General features: G+C 36.2%; 1 protein-coding gene and 1 long non-coding RNA gene across 16 annotated transcripts in view; both read left to right on the forward strand.

The window, feature by feature from the left end:
* The window catches only part of SUPT3H (SPT3 homolog, SAGA and STAGA complex component), a 602,245-nt gene that overhangs the window by 397,043 nt on the left and 184,438 nt on the right, over positions 1-20,764 (forward strand). The window lies entirely within an intron of this gene.
* On the forward strand, positions 8,418-18,044 carry LOC140636942 (uncharacterized). The gene is made up of 3 exons (XR_012034207.1): positions 8,418-8,472; positions 13,530-13,593; positions 17,717-18,044. It is a non-coding gene; the product is annotated as an uncharacterized lncRNA (long non-coding RNA).

The following is a 20,764-nucleotide window of genomic DNA, read 5'->3' on the forward strand; positions in this document are numbered from 1 at the left end:
TCCTTCTCTTTTAAAAGATACATTACAAGGGTTTTCTTAGAGATCAGTCCACCAACTTGTTTATAAAACACCTTGGCAGAGAAGAGTTTTAAAATATCATTGAATTTAAGAACACCACAAGATTTACCACTAATTTACATTTAATGTTTATAGTTCTCAAATTGTGGCTGTTGTAATAACCAAAATATTTTTGCCCTGAATATTTTGTGGATTATATTTCCCTATTCTTTCTTCTTCATCCACATTCCCCACAGTAGGTGGGCAGATTGTTGTTACACAGTCTGGCTTTTATTTATCTGAATTGGTTTAATCTCAACAAGTTCGTAATTCTAAATATGAAAATAAATGTATCCTGTGGCAAGATTTTTGTCTTTTTAATGCTGTAGTTTATTTCATGGAATTAACAGATCATTGCTTGTTTGGTATAGATAATCTCCCTTTATTCCTTTTTTGCATCCATGTTCAGGCGCTGCCTTGAGTTCTGGTTGCTGCCACTTCATGACATCATGCCAGTCAGACTGTTTAATGCAGTTACACTTATTCCTAGATCATTGAATTCCTCATTTAGAAATAAGAATTCTAGGGATCCCTGGGCGGCTCAGTGGTTTGGCACCTGCCTTTGGCTGGGGGGCATGATCCTGGAGTCCCAGGATCGAGTCCTGCATTGGGCTCCCTGCATGGATCCTGCTTCTCCCTCTGCCTGTGTTTCTGCCTTTCTCTCCCTCTCTCTCTCTCTCTCTCTCTCTGTCTATCATGAATAAATAAAATCTTAAAAAAAAAAGAAATAATTCTAGACTAAACTATAACTATTTAGTGATCAATGTTCTCCATGGTGTTTGGATGTCTGTTGAGAACTATCCTTTTCATAAATGGCTGGTCCGAAAGGCAGATCAATTCTTGCCAGTCTTCTGCTTTTCATGATTCTCCATTTTCCCCAGAAGAGTCTTAACTTCTTATCATAATATTAATAAATTTTTTAATCTGGTCTCAAATAGCCTTTTCATATTCATCTCTCACCATTCCCAATCCTCCTGTTTTCCAGTATTCCCTCCCAAAAACATGGATGTGCACACACATAACACACTCTGTTTAAGAAATTTCCTTGGACTTGTAGTTCCCTAAACAGGCGTTAACTTTTCTCCCCTTTGCTGAACCTTCTTCATCTGGCAGCGTCTAAATTCAGGCATTTTAGTATGTGATAGATTATAACTCCTTGTGTTTCCTTAGTTTAGCTTACTAAATAAATAAGATTTTTGAGAGCATGGACCTATTTTACTTTCCAATCCTTTGTACCTAGCACAGTGCTTTGAACATTATAAATTTTTGGTAAATATCCAATAACATAACTAAAATAGGTCTAATTTTGTAGCCAATGTATGTGAATATTATTAATTTCTCCTTTGGATGATCTGAACATTTTTTTTCTGTTTTATTTAAAGAATGCAGTTTCCAGGTATATAAAACCAGTCATTTCTTCTGATTCATAGAGAATTGCAAAAAGGACATTACCATTAGTTATGTACCTGTACGAACTTTGTGTACCAGGAGTTCTTCAACAGGTCTTTTTTAGATACTTTTCAGTTGCTAATAGTTTTCATTGCTCAAATAACTTCCTGTTCAAATTATAATAACAGTGGCTTTTCCAATTTTAGCTATAGAAGTTCTTCTAATCGTACTACTTCAGCATTGACTTTTGCTGTGTCCCAGAAGTGTCTACAAGCTGACACTGCGCATCAGTTACAGCTTTAATCAGCAAATTTTGTTTCAAAACAACCAATACTGGGGTACCCTGGTGGCTCAGTGATTGAGCATCTGCCATCGAATCAGGGCATGGTCCTGGAGTCCGGGGATGGAGTCCTGCATCGGGCTGCCTGCGAAGAATCTGCTTCTCCCTCTGCCTGTGTGTCTGCCTCTCTCTGTGTCTCTCATGAATAAATAAATAAAATGAAAAAAAAAAAAATAACCAATATCAGCTGTGACAGTTGGTCCATTTTACCTAGTTGACCAATTCACAACATTTGGCAGTAAATATTACATACTTTATCTCATTTATTTGCTATTATAAGACTTTATAATTTTGCATCTTCAAATAATAACCTTACTCACTTCTCTGATACACTAGATACCTCTTCTGGAAAATCTTTCAGGTATTGGCTGATTTATAGTTGGAAAATAGTTTGAATTTGCAAGTGCCTTAAGTTACTGTTGAATTTTTTGTGGCATGAAAATTTTGCTTCTCCATTCATTGTACTTCATATAATTGGAGAGTGTGGTTTCATTCAGTCCTTCCAAAACTAAAGAATGATTTACAAACAAATCACCAGGTTCACAAAAGTTACTTTTGAATTTATCTAGAGGACCTGGGTGGCTCAGTGGTTGAGCTTCTGCCTTTAGCTCAGGTCATGATCCCAGGGTCCTGGGATTGAGTCCCACATTGGGCAAAGAACCTGCTTCTCGCTCTGCCTATGTCTCTGCCTCTCTCTATGACTCTCATGAATAACTAAATAAAATCTTGAATTTATCTGCCGCATGTACTATATTGATAAAGTATGAGATTTTTGATTTAATGATTCATTAATTATTACCATCACTACTCTGGCTCTTATACTCAGTTACAAAAGGCAATGTTTAGCCATACCCCTACAATTAATATAGCCATGTAGTAAACTATTTTAAGCATGATGGTTAATTTTTAAAATAAGTAATAAATATTAAGTTTGGGCATTTTATCTTTTTCTTTTAAAGTGTTTATTAAGTCTTACTTTTAAATGCCCTTTAAAAAGTCCTTGAAAAAGAGACATTTTGTTTTTGGAGTTACTCTCCACCTAAATAGAAGACAGTCATTGATAATGAGGTCTATTGACCTGCTCTCAAATATGGAAAAGCTATAAGTACAGAAATGACCACCTTTGGGAAAGCACACTACAGAAAAATCTGAAATTGCTGAGGTCATTGTTTTTATTTGGGAAAAAATACCTTATTATATAAAAGCTCTAGCAGAGCTTTTTACATACTTTAAAATTAGACTCTATCAAAATTCAGTACATACACAAGTATCTCCAAAAAATACTACTACATTCCTTTGCTGTACCTGTGGAAATTGTCCCAGTGAGGGAGAAACTGAAAGGGAGAGAAGGAGGTGGGGAAGGAGGGGGTAAGAAAGAGAGAAAGAGATGAGGGAAAAAGGGGAAAAAAGAGAAAATGTGATTTTTTTTTCCCCTAGAGAGTAGCTCTGTGTGGAGTTCCTGTTCTCCATCTGAGTTTAGTGGGGAGGATATTTGAGTCTTGGAAGGCTTGTTCCTTGTAGCCCTACAATGAGTTTGTTACAATGAATAGAATAAAATGAAATAGCCTAATAAGGGGACACCTGAGTGGCTCAGTGGTTGAGCATCAGCCTTTGGCTCTGGGTGTGATCCCAGGGTCCTGGGATCATGTCCCACATCAGGCTCCCCACAGGGAGCCCACTTCTCCCTCTGCCTGTGTCTCCACCTCTCTCTCTGTCTCTCATGAATAAATAAATAAAATCCTAACAACAACAACAAAAAGCCTAATAAGGAACTTATCACTCTTTGTTAAAAACGTCTCAAGTGAAATTTGGGGGAGTTTTTCTCATCATCTTAAGCAGTTCTTATTGATCACCCATTATATGGTTTTGAAGTAGAAAATGTAGTACATTATTTGTATAATTAAATATTGCTTAAACTTTTCCTGTGAATCATAGAAACTCATGGTAAAGATTTTTTAATTTATTGTAACCAGAGAATGACGAGTTATCTTGGTTGCCTGGATATTATTTCTTTGGGATATCAGTCATCTCAAACTCATAAATTCTTCCAAAAAATTCTCTTTCTGGTATTCTTTTAAATCATTCCATCCATTTGTGTGGGACTTGAGTGCTTTCAAATATAATGACTGTAAACCAGCTGGTTTTATTGGGAAGTTATTCAATGAACTGTGGATTCTCTGGAGCAAAAGACAGCTATGAGAAAATTTACAAACCATTTATAATACATTTTAATAATACTAAATCTCATCTCCACACATCCCCCTACTTCCACTGCCCCCGACCTCAAGAAAAAAAAAAAAAAAAAACAAAGCTAGGGAGAAAATCACATTTCATTTCAGCTAAAACATGTTTTTTATTTAAATTGTACCAAGAATTACTCAGTGTTTACTTAGTTGTGGAGAAATCGGCTATCTCATATATTAGTGGAAACATAAGTTGATACAGCTTTCTGGAGAAAAGTGTGGCACTATCTGTCAAACACATGAAAAAACAAACTTTCGTGCCCTTTGATCCAGAAATTGCATTTCTAGCTACTGTCCTAAGGAAATAATTGAACAAAGACTTTTTTAAAAACTCAAATGTGGGGTACACAAGTGGCTTAGTTGGTTGAGCGTCTGCCTTCAGCTCAGGTCATTATCTCAGAGTCCTGGGATTAAGCCCCTGTGCTAAGCAGGGAGCCTGCTTCTCTCTCCATCTGCTTGCTGTTCCCCTTGCTTGTGCGCTCTCTCTCTGTCAAATAAATAAAATCTTAAAAAAAATAATAATAATAAAAACTCAAATGTGTTCGTTGTTATTCCTAATAGAATTTTTTTAACAATGGAAACATTACATTTGTACTGTTTCTTGGCATAGCTTTTGATATAGCCCATAGAGTTTAAAAATATATGTTTCTTCTATTTAAATATTTTGTAATATTTTAATATTAATATTTATTGATAATAATTATGATTTTATATTTATATGATTATTAATACTTAATATTATACTTTTGAAGCACTTTTTGACCTAATTTATATAGGAGAATATTTAAAATACATAGAGATATATACTCTAAGTGGCTGGATATTTTGTTTGCTTCTTACTATTAGGTGTTTTTGTTGCTTTATTGCATAGTAACCAGATATGTTTAGACATATTATTTTAATATTTATTTAGATATATTGTTTAGCCTTAGGAATTTACTAGAATTTACTTGGTATTTTAATATGTGTTGACTTTTTATAAGTGATCCATGGGCAAGGGAGGGAGATTTTTATGTGTCTATGACATCATCATTGTTAATAGCATTCATTTCCTTTTTATCATTATTCCTGCAACCTCTTTTTGATCACAGACCCCTGGTCAACAAAAATCTGAGATTTATTTAAATATATTAATAGGTTATTTTAGCATTAGGAATTTATTCACACTTTGAGCTTATACTTACACTTGCCCTAGCAAAACCCAAGTCCTGGTTAAATCCAAACCTTTGCTTATTTTATACTTATGTCTAAGTCCCAGCAGCAGAACATGAGTACAGGAAAACACAAGCTAACTAGTCTCACTTCTGATTTATAATTAAGTGCCTCAAATTGGCCTTAGTGCTGCCCAGCAATTTTAGAACTTCCCTAGTACACCCATTTTCCTACTGACCTTCATAACTGTTTAAACTTCTCCTCTCATTGGACCTCTAGCACTTCTCTTGTCCTTGCTCAGTTGATACCTTGCTTCCTATTTCACTGAGAAAAAAAGAAGCAACAAGAGGAGTGCTTCCAAAGTTCCTACTATAACAATACACTTTATTAATTCCTATCTGGACAGGAAAATGCTGTAATTCTCACTGCCTTAACACAAACAGAAACACTTCCAGTTACTTTTTCTGCTCTCCTGTAGTGTAGGGTTTCTCAAAAGAGTTTCTTTTTGTTCTCTTCCCCTTCACTTTAGAACCCACTTGAATCGCACTTTCATCCCCACCATCCTATAGAAATTGCTCTTGCTAAGGTCACAGTAACCTCCATTGTTGCCAGGTACGTTGGTCAGCTGTCCATCTTTCTCCAGATGTCTGTTGTCAGTGGCCCTCAACTGGACAAACATATTCCCACTTGCAGACTGTAGCCCTCTCATTTCCCTCAGAACTCTGCTCAGATAGCACATCACCACAGAGACCTGCCTCAGCCTTGCAATAGAACGGGGCTATGGACTGAATTGTGTCCCCTCATAAGTACATATGCTGAAGCCCTCTAATGTGATGGTATTTGGAAATGGGGCCTTTGGGAAATAATGAGGTTTGATGAGGTCATGATGGGATTAATGAACTTAAAAGAAGGGAAGTGGACACCATAAATCTATCATATGAGGGCACAGGAGGCACTTAGCTGTCTGCAAGCCAGGAAGAGAGTCCTTACCAGAATGTGACCCTGTTAGCATCTTAATCTAGGACTTAAAGCCTCCAGAACTGTGAGAAGTAAATTTCTGTGGTTTAAGCCACCAAGAGTACGGTATTTTGTTATAGCAGCCTGAGCAATTCAGACCAAAAGAATAGGGAGCCTGCTTCTCCCTCTGCCTGTTTCTCTCTCTCTCTCTCCTCTCTCTCTCTGATAAATAAATTTTTAAAAAATCTTTAAAAGAATACCACTCCTACCCATTCGTTCTCTGTCCATTTCCCCTAGTATATTTTGTTCATGGCACTCAGCATCTTCAGTCTTTCATATATTTGTTTATTGTTGGTCTTCAACCACTAGAACATAAGCTCCAGAAAGCCAAGAGCTTTGTCTGTTTGGTTCACTACAATATCTCCAGGGCACACAATAGCGTATAGTGATAGTAGATGCTCAATAAATATATGATAGGTAAACAAACAAATGAATAATAATTAAATGTTTCCAAATGTATAAGTCATGGACATTCCATCATTTGGAAAGCACCTATGGTTTTACCACTTTTACCCTTAAAGGGTTACACAAGTTGTGTTTATTTGCTTTAAATATCTATTAGCAGCATGCATTAGTCATCAGAGAAGTGTAGCAAATTTGTAACATTTGCATTCTAAACAGAAGAAAACATTCATTTGTCTTCAAGTTCAGTAACACTTTTACTTACTTTGCTTTGGAATTAACCTTTGAGACTTTGGGTGGTATAAAAGACCTTTATGTTCCCTCTGCAACTCAATTCAAAATGTTACAGAGGGGATCCCTGGATGGCTCAGCAGTTTAGTGCCTGCCTTTGGCCCAGGGCACGATCCTGGAGTCCCGGATCGAGTCCCAAGTCAGGCTCCTGGCATGGAGCCTGCTTCTCCCTCTGCCTGTGTCTCTGCCTCTCTCTCTCTCTCTATGTCTATCATAAATAAATAAATAAATCTTTTTTAAAAAATGTTACGGAGATTCTACTATTGGTGCTGCTTTGTTTCATTTTTAATTGGCACAATGAAGACATCCCCCTGTACCAAGTAAGGAGAAACAAATTGCACTGTCCTGACAATGAACACACTGGTGAGTGTGCTACAGTTAATATGGGCTCCTGGGTGGCTCAGTCAGTTAAGCATCTGCCTTTGGCGTAGGTCATGATCCTAGGGTCCTGGGATCAAGTCCTTTGTTGGGCTCCCAGATCAGCAGAGAGTCTACTTCCTCTCCATCTATCCCTCCCTCTGCTTATGCTTTCTCTCTCATGCGCGCTGTCTCCCAAATAAATAAAATCTTAAAAAAAAATTTTTTTAATAAAATAAAAATAAATCTAATTATAAATAAGCATCTCACTATTTCTTTCACATTCCAATTGGTCATTTTGGGCACCCCACATTTTTCCCCTGCTTAATCAAATAGAAACCAAGAGGTCTATTAAAAGTAAGTCTTTCACTGCTATGATAAATATATCTATTACTTTCCAGCTATTTTTGCTGTATACAGTCCAGTTCTCCCATATTAGGAGGGAGAAGCTCAAGCGTTTTTCTTCATTGTTAATGGACCATTCATCAGTAGAAACTAGCTCTCTTCTTTGGATTAGTACTTATGCTTGTTATAGCTTCCCTCTCTTTACTTTCAATCTTTCTTAGCCAGTTGGTTTAAATATAACTGTTATTAACAACATATATAGTGGGATTTTGACTCTTGCCTCAAATTTTTTATTTTTTCTTTACTTTCTTTTAATTAATGAGATTAACTTATTTACTTTTATTGACCTAGCAGATATGTTTTTATCTTATTATTCTGTCTTTTATGCTTTCCCTGCCCATTTACTTTATCTTTTATTTGTAATTTCAGAGTCTCCCTGCATTTAAATCTCTTGTTGTTATTTTTAAATTCTGAGGAAACTTAAACCTATATGTTTCAATTTATCAAAAATTTAAAAATACTAAAATACTAATACTAAAATACTAATTTAAAAAGAAATTAGTATTTTTTCATTTGATGGATATGCTTTGACTACCCACTCGATGCCTACTACTGTACTTGATCTTAGAAATACAGAGTAGTATTCATAATATAGCTATTTCCTTGACAGAATGTTTAGTATACTAGAGAAATAAACGTAAGAGTAATACAGCAGAGTCTTGTAAAGGATTTACTACATGCCAGACACTATTCTAAACTCTAACGTATTATTAGCTCATAATCACAGTCTACCCGTGTGCTAGATTTTATTACTATTCCCACTCTGAAAACAAGGACCCTGAAGTACAGAGATTATGTCTAGGATCACAGTTAAAAAATGTAAGTGCTAGGAATGAAAATGGGTGTGTGGACTATCTGGAAAAGGAAAGTAATAGAAAAGTAGTGATTTTTATCTAGAAGAAATTCTTTGAGTTTGATTGTATATATTTAGTAGCTGCCATAATTTCAAGGCTGATTAAAGATATTTTGCTTTATTTTTGCTTTTCTTTGGCCATTTCAGGTAATTTCTGAGCAGAATCACATATTTGAAAAGATAATAGATTTATCACGTTTTTTTCCAAATGTGAATCATTGCTATCTTAAATCCACAAATTTTCAAAACCATAGTTGATCAGAGATTTACTAAGTCTTCTTTCAAAACTTTCAAGAACACATGAAGGGCCAAGGAACTGGTTTATTTATATATTGATGTGAAACAGATTGCTTACATCTTAATCATTAGCTGAAAGAGACTTTCTCTAAACAATTTTGGCCAGCAAGGAGTAAAGTAATTTTGAACCTTAGGGAAATTTAAAGAGTAAAGAACATTAAGTGATATGCTATATTGTGTGTTTGTGGAGAAAAAAAATTCAAGAAAAGTATGCTAGGAAGTTGTTATTTTCAGAAATAATGTGAGAAGGTATCAAACACCAACCTGGTGATTTCAGAATTTTGCATGGTATTGGTCCATATGGGCAAGGGATGAAATTCTCTTAATAAATCATGCCCCTTCACATCCCTAGATAAACAGTATAATCAGGATGGATATGGATTAAAGAGCTTTTTTCAGATTACATGGGAATTGGGATGCCTGGGTAGCTCAGAGGTTGAGCATCTGCCTTTGGCTCAGGTCATGATCCCAGGTCTGGGAATTGAGTCCTGCATTGGGCTCCCCGCTCCTCCCTCTGCCTGTATCTCTGCTTCTCTCTCATGAATAAATAAAATATTTTTTCAAAAAATTACATAGGAATTAACCATCATTTAAGATAGTGTTTCTACGAGGAGATGGATTTTTAATTTAAAACGAACTTTTAAGATATGAGTTGGATGATTCTATAATGTAGTTTTAAATGTGAATCTTTACATATTCACAAATTTTCAATGACACAGAACTACTGGTCATCTCTAGAAATTATTTTATCGATCTTATTTTCTCTAAACAGAAAACTACTGGTTTTAGAAACCAGTATTGAACAGAAATCTGGTACCACCATCTGCTTTCTTGTAAGGTTATTTTAGAAGATATTTCCACCTGAGTAAAGGGCTTGATGGTTGTGTTTAAGCCTTTATGTCATGTATGTCCAAGCTACTGACAATGTCCTAATGGTAAATTAATAATGTAGATATAATTCAGTGTGCTATCAAATAAAAGAAATGTTGTTTGCATATAGGAAATAAGTTTTTTCAGGATGATGAAACGAAGTTGTCATAGGAGTTGTACTTCAACTCTTCTTTCTGTGATTGTACAGACTGTACAAAAATCATGGATTCATGAAGAGACTAGGGAGGACAAATTTATAAAATATTGACTTAAAATTTGTTTGATAAGTGGTTTAAAAAAAATAATGAACTCTACAAATAGATAAATTTCTCCTATTGTAAGGATGTGTATCTTCTCTAAGCAACCCAAGAGTAGAAATGTAGCTGGGTTTCAGGAACTATAACTCCAACACCGATGAAATCAATTTTTTCTTCTGTCTTTCTGATCTCAGCTTCTCTATCTAGGCTTCATTTTTTTCTCCCTCCTGAACCACATTTTTTTTTAATGTGGTAGATAACATACTGCCAGCAGGTGCTCCCAGATTACCTTCATCACCCAGAGAGAGACAGATCCAGTTCTCTAGGTTACCAATTTCAAGCTTCAGGAAGTAGCTTCAGATTTACCCAGCTTGTGTTGAGTGTCCAGGTCTGGACCTGGCAGTGTGGCTGGGAGGGGGACCATGCTACACCACTCTAATGAGAAGCCTTGTAGGGTAAACTTGCAGTGATGGGGATAGCAAGAGTATGCAGACGGTGCCTTAGCTGCTTACTGCACCAGACCATTCATCCATTCATGCATTCATCACGTAGAGCATGCCCACAAACACGCTGGCCACCGTTGATATTGAGACCATCAGTGTATTACTTCCAAAATTATTTTCACAATCTAAATCTAGTTTCTTTTTAAAAGCTGCAGAGGATATTACACAGTTATCTGAGACTTAAAGGAAAAGAGCTCACGAAAGAGTAATATAGAAATCCCACTGACGTTCACAGAATGACAAAGACAGAAAGTAAAATATGCTTCAGTCAAGCTTTTCCTCTCAAAAAAAATCCTCACTAAAACTGTAAAACATTTCAACAAAAACATGTCTCCAGATATGTTATTTTAAATACTGCATTACTTAAGCAAATATTTAAATACTGTATTAGTTTCTCTGCATACTTGAATTTAATTCTACCTGTCTGCCAAATATGTTGAAACTCCAAATCCATTTTCATTTGCCAGATCAAATGTTTATTTTGTTTTCCCACATAATATGCTCTTTAAAGTGTCACAAGCATTCTAAATCTGATTTCTTTTTCAAAGCATGGTGGAGTTTTTTTTCCTCTCTTGAGTTTATGGCATAGGATATGCTTCTCTTAAGGAATATGCAAAGGTTTGTTCATATTTCTGCCTGCTGAAGGTACCCCTACCTTTATTGTTGGAAAATAGACCTTAACTTTGTTAAAGAAGTTTAAAATGTATCTCCTAAATTTACCTACATTTTTGAAGCCTCACTATTATTTCCTTATAATCAGAATACCAAAGACTTTTCTTGTACTGGAAAACATCTGATTTTACTTAATAAGTGAATCTGTGTAGACTAGTACAATGAAAAAGTATTGGGCTATGGTAATTTACAAATAACTCACATTATTTGATTATAAAGTTTCTCTTCTGTGCATCTATGTTTATGTGTCTCAGTCATTTGAAAATGTGCTCTAATTTTCAAAGAACATTTACATGCCTTGGAATATTACAGTCTCTTACATATTCTTCACTTAAAAAAATTGTTCGCTAATAGCTCTCAGCATATTTCTTACTCTCAAAAGAGATATTCAGCTTCCATATGAGTTGCAGTTGTTTGTACTTTTTGCTAAGTTCATTAGTGTATCTTGTTAGGTTTCTTGTATTAGACCTAATTCACTATAGAAAGGAGCATGTTGAGGGGGAGATTTTGGAAGCCACAATGATAGTGATCTTCCTATCCTTTAACTTCCCAGAAAAAAAAAAGTACCTGGAATTCTTTTTTCTCTCCATATGTTATGGAAGCGCAGATTCTTAGGAATGCCACAGTATCTCTTCCATTCAGTATCACAGAGCCTCCTGATTTTCTAAATCCAGTGCCCTTCTGTGTGAGAAATGGGAGTCAGGAAAGCACATGCAGAGGGTGACATGGCTGCATCACTGCTGCGGGCAATGTGGTTCACACACACTTTTATGGTTTTAAAATACCTGGCTGTTTCCCAGAAGTTAGGAACCCGTTAGCCTCTCCAAATGGTATTTCTTCTAGATCAGAATCATTGCAAACAGACCAAGACTGTTTTCTATCATGGACTTGGAACAGGTTGTCTGGTCTCTTAAATCTTAGGACCCATGGCTCTGAAATATTTCTAAACATTTTAAGACCTCCCTAAGATACAGGATACACACAGAGCCACAGAACATCAGAGCTCTGTTCAAGAAGAAAAAACTCAGGCACAGAGGAAGCAACTTAGCCTAATGATTCCCTTCCTGTGTTAGAGGCAAAATCAAGACATAAAGTGCAAGTCTTTCCCAGCCCAGGTCAGCATCCTCTTTGCTGGGCACTCCAGCCTTTTTCTGATGATACAGAATGGCCTTCAGGATTATGTAAGAATATTTCACAGTCTTAGATTAGGATTAAAACTCCTTCGTTACTGTTCAGCACTGCTGATTTTGAAGACAGAGAGATTGAAGTGAGATTATATTAATCCTATAAGGTATCCTATCCATTCCTTTTCAGATTGATCTTGAATGGCATTTTGTGTGCTTTTCGTTTATATCATTCTCACCAAAATGAAACAGTGTATAAATAGAGAACCTCTTGAGAAGTTTGCAATATTTGTTTGGTTTTTTTTTTTTTTTTTTTTTTGCAGTTGTAAGTTTTTCATTAAAAAGCGAAGAAGCTTTTTTTTTTTTTTTTTTTTTAACTATTATGACTTGTCTCTTAAAATTCAGCCTGTGTTTATTTCTCTCCAATGCTGAAGATACTCTCGGTTACTTTCAAATTCCTTGTTCTTGGGATCGCTTCAGCCCTCCCCACCCCAGTCCACTTCAATCATCTTTTCTTTCTTTGATCAAGTTTGAGATTAATAGCTCTTCATTGGCTATATCTGGGATTCCAGTAAAAGGTAAGAAGAGAACAGGTCAAGAGTAATGTCCCCAACTTGCCAGCCAACATTTATGCAGAGTGCATAGACTAAACATGGCAAGGTGTTTAGCCCCCATTGGAGTGAATCATCTGCCAAACCCATTTGCATGTCGCTCACCATCACTCTGAGTGGTTGTGCTGACCCTGACATATGAAGAGATTAAACACAGCCAAATCGACTTCTTCCTAGACTAGAGTATCTCAATCATTTTAGAATTGGCTTAATGTTATTGGTTATTTGTTTGACTTTGTGTTATCCTCTCCTCATCTTCTGAAAATGCTCCATGAAATTAAAAAAAAATACAGATGTATTTTTAAAAATGTTTGTGACTGATGTGATGGGAGACAATCTGTACTCTTAAGCCTTGGCTCTTAGCACTGGTAAAAATCAGGTCTGAAGATCAGTATGCTAGATCTCATACGTGTAATGTCTCATACCTCACTCGCACACCAACATGATAGAGGCAACTGCTTACCACCCCAATATCCATTCTCTTCTCCAAAACTGATTTGGAGCTCGTTATATTGCCAGCAGACACAATACCACATTCCTCTTCTTACCTTGCAGCTAGGTTTGATCATACGACTGAGATATGGCCCGTAAAATGTAAGCATAAATACTCTAACTACCCTGTTAGTTTTCTTTAAAAAGAAGTACATTCTGTTTTTTCTTACCTTCCTACATTCGTTTGCTTTATGCAGATGTAATAGCTGAAGCTTCAGAAGCCATTCTGAATCATGAAGACAAAGCCACAGCCTACACAAGGTTAGATGTCAATTATATCTCAATAAAAGAAAGAAATGACCTTTAGAATTGGAAAGAAAAAAAGCCACAGGGATCCCTGGGTGGCGCAGCGGTTTGGCACCTGCCTTTGGCCCAGGGCGCGATCCTGGAGACCCGGGATCGAGTCCCACGTCGGGCTCCCGGTGCATGGAGCCTGCTTCTCCCTCTGCCTGTGTCTCTGCCTCTCTCTCTCTCTCTCTCTGTGACTATCATAAATAAAAATTTAAAAAAAAATTTTAAAAAAAAAGAAAAAAGAAAAAAAGCCACAGCTTAGAAAAAAGAGCAGATGCTGAGGGAGACTGAAGCCCTTGTGATGTCAGCAAGTGGTTATGTCAAATCTGAACTCCTCATCTCCAGAATTCATTTATATGAAGAAAAATAAACTTCTATCTTGCTTAAGCAACTGTAATTCAGAATCAGATTGCATGCAGCCAAAAATATTTTAACTGATAAAACCTGTGAATGAGCCCTCAGTTTGATAAAATAGAGAATAAACTTCTAGAAAGTAATTAGTGTCTTGGGTTAGGTCTGGTCTGGTATAAAAATTGTTTTATTTAAAAGTCATAAATGGAAGGCATTTGACAGTTCCAATCCATTTGGCAACAATCAGACTCTGTTTGCCTGATACTAGTAGAAATTCAGGTTCTTTCATATGTCCAGTTTATGCCAGTGAAATGAACTCATAAGTTGTGAAACTAAATTTCTTCATGCCTCATCATGAGAGCAGATAATTCATAACTGTCTTGTGAATTCATCACTTTTGAGGTGTCATGGAAGATGTAAAAAGGTGGCATATCCTGGCCCTCTAATACAGGCTTCTCTGCAGGCTCTCACTGTCCATTCCAGAGCTTCTCTTTGGACAAAGCTAAGGCCTTTTACATAAGACATTATTTTTTTTTTCCTTTCTTGTTAACTCTTTCTCAGATAATTAAACCCAAATTAAGTCTAATTTTTTTATATCAAAGGAGTATATTGTCATGTGGCTATGATTGCCAAAGAACTATCATACTTACAGGACAAGTGTTAATGTCTCAATGAATTTTATCCTAAGTCTTGTATTATTTAAGGAGTTTTGTCTACCTAGACTTCCCAACACCAAAAGATGAAAGAAATCATTCAGCATTTATTAGGAGATTTCCTGTCTCTTAAATTCCAGAGGAAAATAGGCAAAAGGATTTGAATTTAGATTTTGTTGTTGTTGTTGTTAATCAAAATACTCATCCTGGTATTTAAGCAATTAAAATATTATGCTATAGAAAATAAGTACCATCTGGGCTATGTATTTTTCTACCTTCTGAAGAATACTATGCAAAGAAGGGTATGCAAAGTACCAGGCATGCTTCATTTTACTGTGTTTATGAGATCCCTGATTTGGTAGAGTAGGAATATCACTTAAAATTCGTGTATAAATCATAGTTTATTTCATCATATCATAAATGTACCAGGAAAGCACTAGTATTAAAGAATTCTAAGAGGATGGCTTTTGTGCTACAAAGAATTTTAATGTATTTTAACAAGATCACATTTTCATCATTCATTTCAGTGTTGCCTATGTAGTGTTTTTTTTTTTTAATTCACCAACACGCAGGCAGTCTGGCTATGAAGCCTGTTGCTTCCATGATCATCAGGGTTATTGGACTGCTCTAACCAGCTAATGAAACTCTCTTGTCCCCATTCTCACCTCACCCTGCTCCTCCCTCCGCATATCTTACTCCTTCAAATAGGATGACCTTCCCAGACAGATGAGACAATGCTTATGTCAGAATGTGTCCCCTCTTAAAAGCTACAAACTGACAACACATGCATGTGCATGTACATGCGCACATACACGCGTGTACACATACACACACACACACACACACACTGTATTATACATATCCTCAAGTATTTAGCCAGTGTATTTGCTCCTCTGGCATCATTTTCCTAATCAAAGATCTCAGTCATCACAAAAGGTATAGCCTTTATTATAGAATGACAGAAATATTTTTATCTTTTACCCAACTATGGTATGCCTGTCTTTTTTCTGATGCTCTCTTTAGGCTACATGATGTTATAACCAGAGCATTGGCTTTGGGGTCAGACAAATCTTGGCGTTCAAATCACAGTTGCATCCCTTATCTTGCACCAGGGTATCCTTGTTATCCTAGACAAATTAATGTTTCCAAGTCTCAGATTCTTCCACAGGACCTGCCTCTTAGAACTGTTGGAAAGGATTTGTGCTAACAGATGTAATGGACCTAGCTCAGTGCCCAGCACCCACAAGTAGCAGCTGTCTTGATCAACATCTTCTCTATAAAAATGTGCAATATAGCTAAATTTCCAGAAGTGTACATACAAATGAAATTGAGTTTACATACTACCTTTCTTTCATAATGACTACAACTAGAACCCGGGAAAGAGTTTACAGCATATATGAAAGATCAGATTTTTGAGGCTATCGAACACTGACTGCTCCCCTCCAGCACAATGACTATGAAAATGCAGTGTGTTACTTACAGAAGTAATTCTGTAACATTGGTCCACTTAGATCTTATTAAATAATTTTTTCCTGTTAGAATGCATTTCTATATCTTGTCAAAACTGCACATAGTTCAAGTTCTAGAGTTTTAAATTCTATAAAAATTAAGCCAGTTTCTTACTAAAACCACTAAAGAACATTTCAGGTAGACTATCCTAGATTATTGCACATTTTATAGGTATGTAGGATTGTAACATGTATTAGTAATGTCAAGTTGTACCCTTTGAGTAATTTTGCTTAGATTTTCTTAGTTGGATAATCCTGTCTATAATAAGAAAGAAAATTTCATATTTAAATAAGGAGTTTAGTTACGGGAGTCAGTGATTTAGTGAAAAGAACACAGGTTTGCGGTAGGAATCTTTAATCTTTTTAGCAGTATGTCCTGCCTTGATGAAAAGCCCCAGAAACTCTCACCCAAGTACTAACCACCTGACTCTGCTTGGCTCCTCAGATCAGAAGAGCTAAGGAGTTTTGATGGGTGGTGAGGCTGGCTGAAGAGGACACAGAATTCTCTGTGCTAAATTTTGCAAATTTTCTGTAAACTAAAAATATTTCAAAGTAAGTTTTTTTTTTAAAGCCACAGAGAGTCAGCGAGCTTTAGTTTCTTTGTCTGTAAAATGGAGACGTCAGTAGCAGCTGATCTTCCTACCTCTCACAGTTGTTGAGAAGACCAACAAGTAAGATAATATACAAGAAACTAAAATATGCTGCTGTCCTGTGCTGTGATTCTTCCTCACTTGACTTTACCAGTTTTACCGCCTCTGAGCCTCCCTTCTGCTGGCTGCCAATGTTGTCCTTTGCTTCTTTAAAGTCTTGTGATTGCTTTAAGGTGAAACACTGCCTCACATCACCAAGTTACTAAAACAATTCTCCTTTCTTCATCTTTCCTCATAATCCATTCCACACCCTCTCTGTGGCATGCCTGGTTTAAGCCTTCTTACTTAAGAACTGGGCCTAATGGCCACTGACATTTAATCAAATAACAGTTAGAATACATTTACTTATGAGTAAAGGCTGATTAAAATTTGGGCACTGACATCTGAGGATGGGAATTTCATCATCAAATATCTTAACAGAAACCATTTTGTTAAATAACCATAATTATAGGTTTTATATTTATGATTCCAGGGGATTTTTGCTGTTCTGCATTCTTTGAAGCCCGAGAGGCTGTCATAGTGTTCAGGCTGCTTGAAATCCAGATTCTGAGTACAACCAGGGCTTCCTCAAGAGCTAAGTCCCTCCAGTACTTTATCTTCGATAGATTCAAAAACAGTTATTTTAAACATGATTTCTGGTCTTGTCTATTTTCTAACTTCAGTAGGTAGACTTTATTTAAAGATAAGAATTGGAAATAAATATTAATTTCCTGAATGTGTAGACATTTCTGCCTATTCCTGTTAAATATTTAGGAATTTTCATGTATAACATTGGAAACAAAAGCAACTTCAGTAGTTACGATTATTACTGTTGTGTTCTCACTAAAGCCATATTTGGTCAAGTCTGCTGCTGGTTTTTTTCAGTGATTAAAACTTGGCATACTCAGGAAATAATTTTCTTCCTTTGTTTTATGTTAACTCATGCTTTCAGCTACATCAGTCTCTGTGGCGGATTTCTATTGATGAACTTGTTCGTTTCTGACTCATGAAAACAACTCAGCCAGTTATGAGAAAAGAAACTTCAGCTGAAAATGATGAAGAGCATTCTCTGTAGGGAATAAACAATTTAATTTGGTTTGTTTTGTTGCTAATCTTAACTCAGATGGTACCCAGTTGTAAAAGCCTATTTTTCCTCTATAATATATTCCCTTGAGAATTTTCCATTGACTGGTGACTTCATTTCTTCACTGGGGCATAATGTAATAGACTTCATTATTCATCTTTTCATCATTTCATCTTTCTTCTTTATGAACTTTTAAAGCATGTGTGATTCAGGTTTACTGTTAAAACATGTTTTTTGATATCTCATTTATATCAAAATTTGTCTACAGCAGTATTTTCCTTCAGTTGAAAATTCCTAAATGAATAATTTGACCATCTTAAGCTAAGTTAATTCTAGTTAAAATACTTAAGGCTTACTCAAGGAAGAGCCAATTTTTTAGATGTAAACTGAAAGATTGAAACTATCAATACAAATTATAGACAGTGAAGCCTTTAAACTGATCATTCTGATCCATCATTGAGCCACATGGTTCAGCTGCTCCTAAGTGTTTCTGATAGCAAACAAGTGGCTTGCGGATGTGGAAGAGGGTTCTGGTGGGAGGCGAAGACAAGATCTATCGCTCAGAAGGGTTGGAAGTAATAGCATGTGTTCTGGTCCTTATTTCAGGAACACTCTTTTGTATGTGCCCAACAGATAAGCCTGTCATTTTTGCAACAGACCATGGTATCAGAACCAAGGAGGAATTTAACTGAAATGATGCAACAAAATTACATTTTTAGAAGATCACTCTGGCTGGCACATGGGGTTTGGTTGTTCCTTCAGTACCATGATCCTCTTGTGAATCTCATGTCTGACATGGCCTCAATTCTGAAACCAGATATAGAAGCCTAATGCTTGTTACTTGAAGGGCAGGCAGCATAGAAGAGCACAGTAGTTTTCAAATTCTGTTCTGCAATTTTTGATGTTTCACTGAGGAATACCTTTCAGAGGAGAAACAAAATCGGAGAACTCTAAATCAGCTTCCTTCACCTCTACCAAAGTGTCTCTACTTTTAGCCATTTTATTTATTAGGGTTCATAATAAAAAAAAAAAGAGAGAGAGAGCGCTTTGGAGTAAGACAAACTTGGTTTGAGATTGCAGTAACCTTATTTGTTCAGCAGCCTTAGACAAGTTACTTAACATCTGAGCCATAGATTCTTCATTTTTAAAATAATTGTATCTGCCCCTTGAGATTATTGAAAGAATTAAAAGAGATGATGTAAAGGGTCAACCATGGCACCTGACACATAGTAGTGAGTCAACCAGTGGTCTTCCCCTGCCCCTGAAAGTAGTGGTTCTTAATTGGGTGTCATTTTGCCCTCTAGGGAATATTTGACAATATTTGGAGACCTTTTGGTTTTCACAACCCAGGAAATACTGGTAATACCTACTAGACACTAGATAAAGGTCAGGAATTCACTAAACATCCTACAGTGTACAGGACAGTCCCCACAACACACAATCATTCAGCCCAAAATGTCAGTAGTGCCAAGGCTGAGAAGCCCTGCCTTAGAGGTATTAACTTTTCTACTACAGAATGTAGAATGAATATAAATATATATTGAATTTTGCTGGTGTTTATGAAACACCTACCATGTGTCCAGCTCTTTGAGGATTTAGCAGTGAAAAAAAGAGACATAGTCTCCGCCATTGAGTAGCTTTGCATTCTAGTTGGGAAGAAATGGACAATAAACAAACACATTATTGTGGCAGATGATAATAAGAGTTATGAAGAAAGATGAAGCAGAGTAATAGAGAATACCCTGCGGGAAGCTGCTATTTTATATAAAGTTGATTATAGACAGCTTCTCTGATAAGGTGACCTTTAAACAGAGACCTGAGGAAAGTGAGTGAGCAAGCCACAGTGATGTGGCGTGAAGATAGGACATGGGTGTAGCAAATGCAAAGACTCTGGGTTGGGAATGTGTTTGGCATTTTTGAGAAACATCAGGAAGGCCTATGTGGCTGGGATGTGGAGTAACTAAGGAGGGAGTACTAGGAAATGAGACCGGAGAGGTAATAGGGAATAAGACTGTGTAGAGATTTATAGGCCATTCTGAGAATTTTGACTTTTATTCTATGCGTGATGAGAAACCATTGGAAGTTTTTACCAAAAATGGCATTACCTGATTTTCATCTTTTAAAGGATCACTCTGGCTGTTATGTGATAAATGGACTGGCAGGAGTCGGGAAGGAAGAGTGGAAGCAGGAAGACCCACTAGGAGATTATTGCAGTAATCCACAGTAGAGATGATCACGATGCCTTGAACCAGAGTAGTAGCAGCAAAGGTGGAAGGTGATGAAATGTGGTTTATTCCAGATATATTTTAAAGGTAGAGCTGATGGAACTTGGAATAAATTGATGAAGTAATATAAAATAATTTTTATTTTTACATGCAAAACTAAAATCCTTATAGAAGAAACTTAGATATATAGTAGGAACAAAGGGAGATTATAAGCAGGCACTCCCTTGTTCTGTTAGAGTTCCATCTATCCTTGAAGAGGATAATGAGAGCCATGTTGCACTGACAAGCTTCCTCCTCTGTAGGATTTTATTTTAAAGGTGCCAGACTTTCCCACTATGTAAGTGAAGCCAGGACTGCTTGAGAATTTGATCTTGCTAAATGAAAATTGAAAGGTCTTCAGCTCTAACTCAAGGTTAAAGAGAAAATATGGACTACATTTTGTGCAATAGTGGCTTTGTATGCATATTTTCCAGGCAGTGTTATAAAATTTTATCCTAAATAACCAAAATATTTAACTGTATCCTTCTATATTTGCTAGACTCTAAAGCCATGTCGACTCATCTGGATATTACATAAACCAATGAGAATGTTTAGGAATGTTATTCAGAATACCTAAAGAGCTTACATGTATTAATTTAGTGCATTCACTTTTGGATATGCAGCCAAATAAAAGCCACAAAAAAAGGGGTTA

This window comes from Canis lupus, chromosome 7, assembly GCF_048164855.1.
Source record: "Canis lupus baileyi chromosome 7, mCanLup2.hap1, whole genome shotgun sequence".
Taxonomy (NCBI): Eukaryota; Metazoa; Chordata; class Mammalia; order Carnivora; family Canidae; genus Canis; species Canis lupus.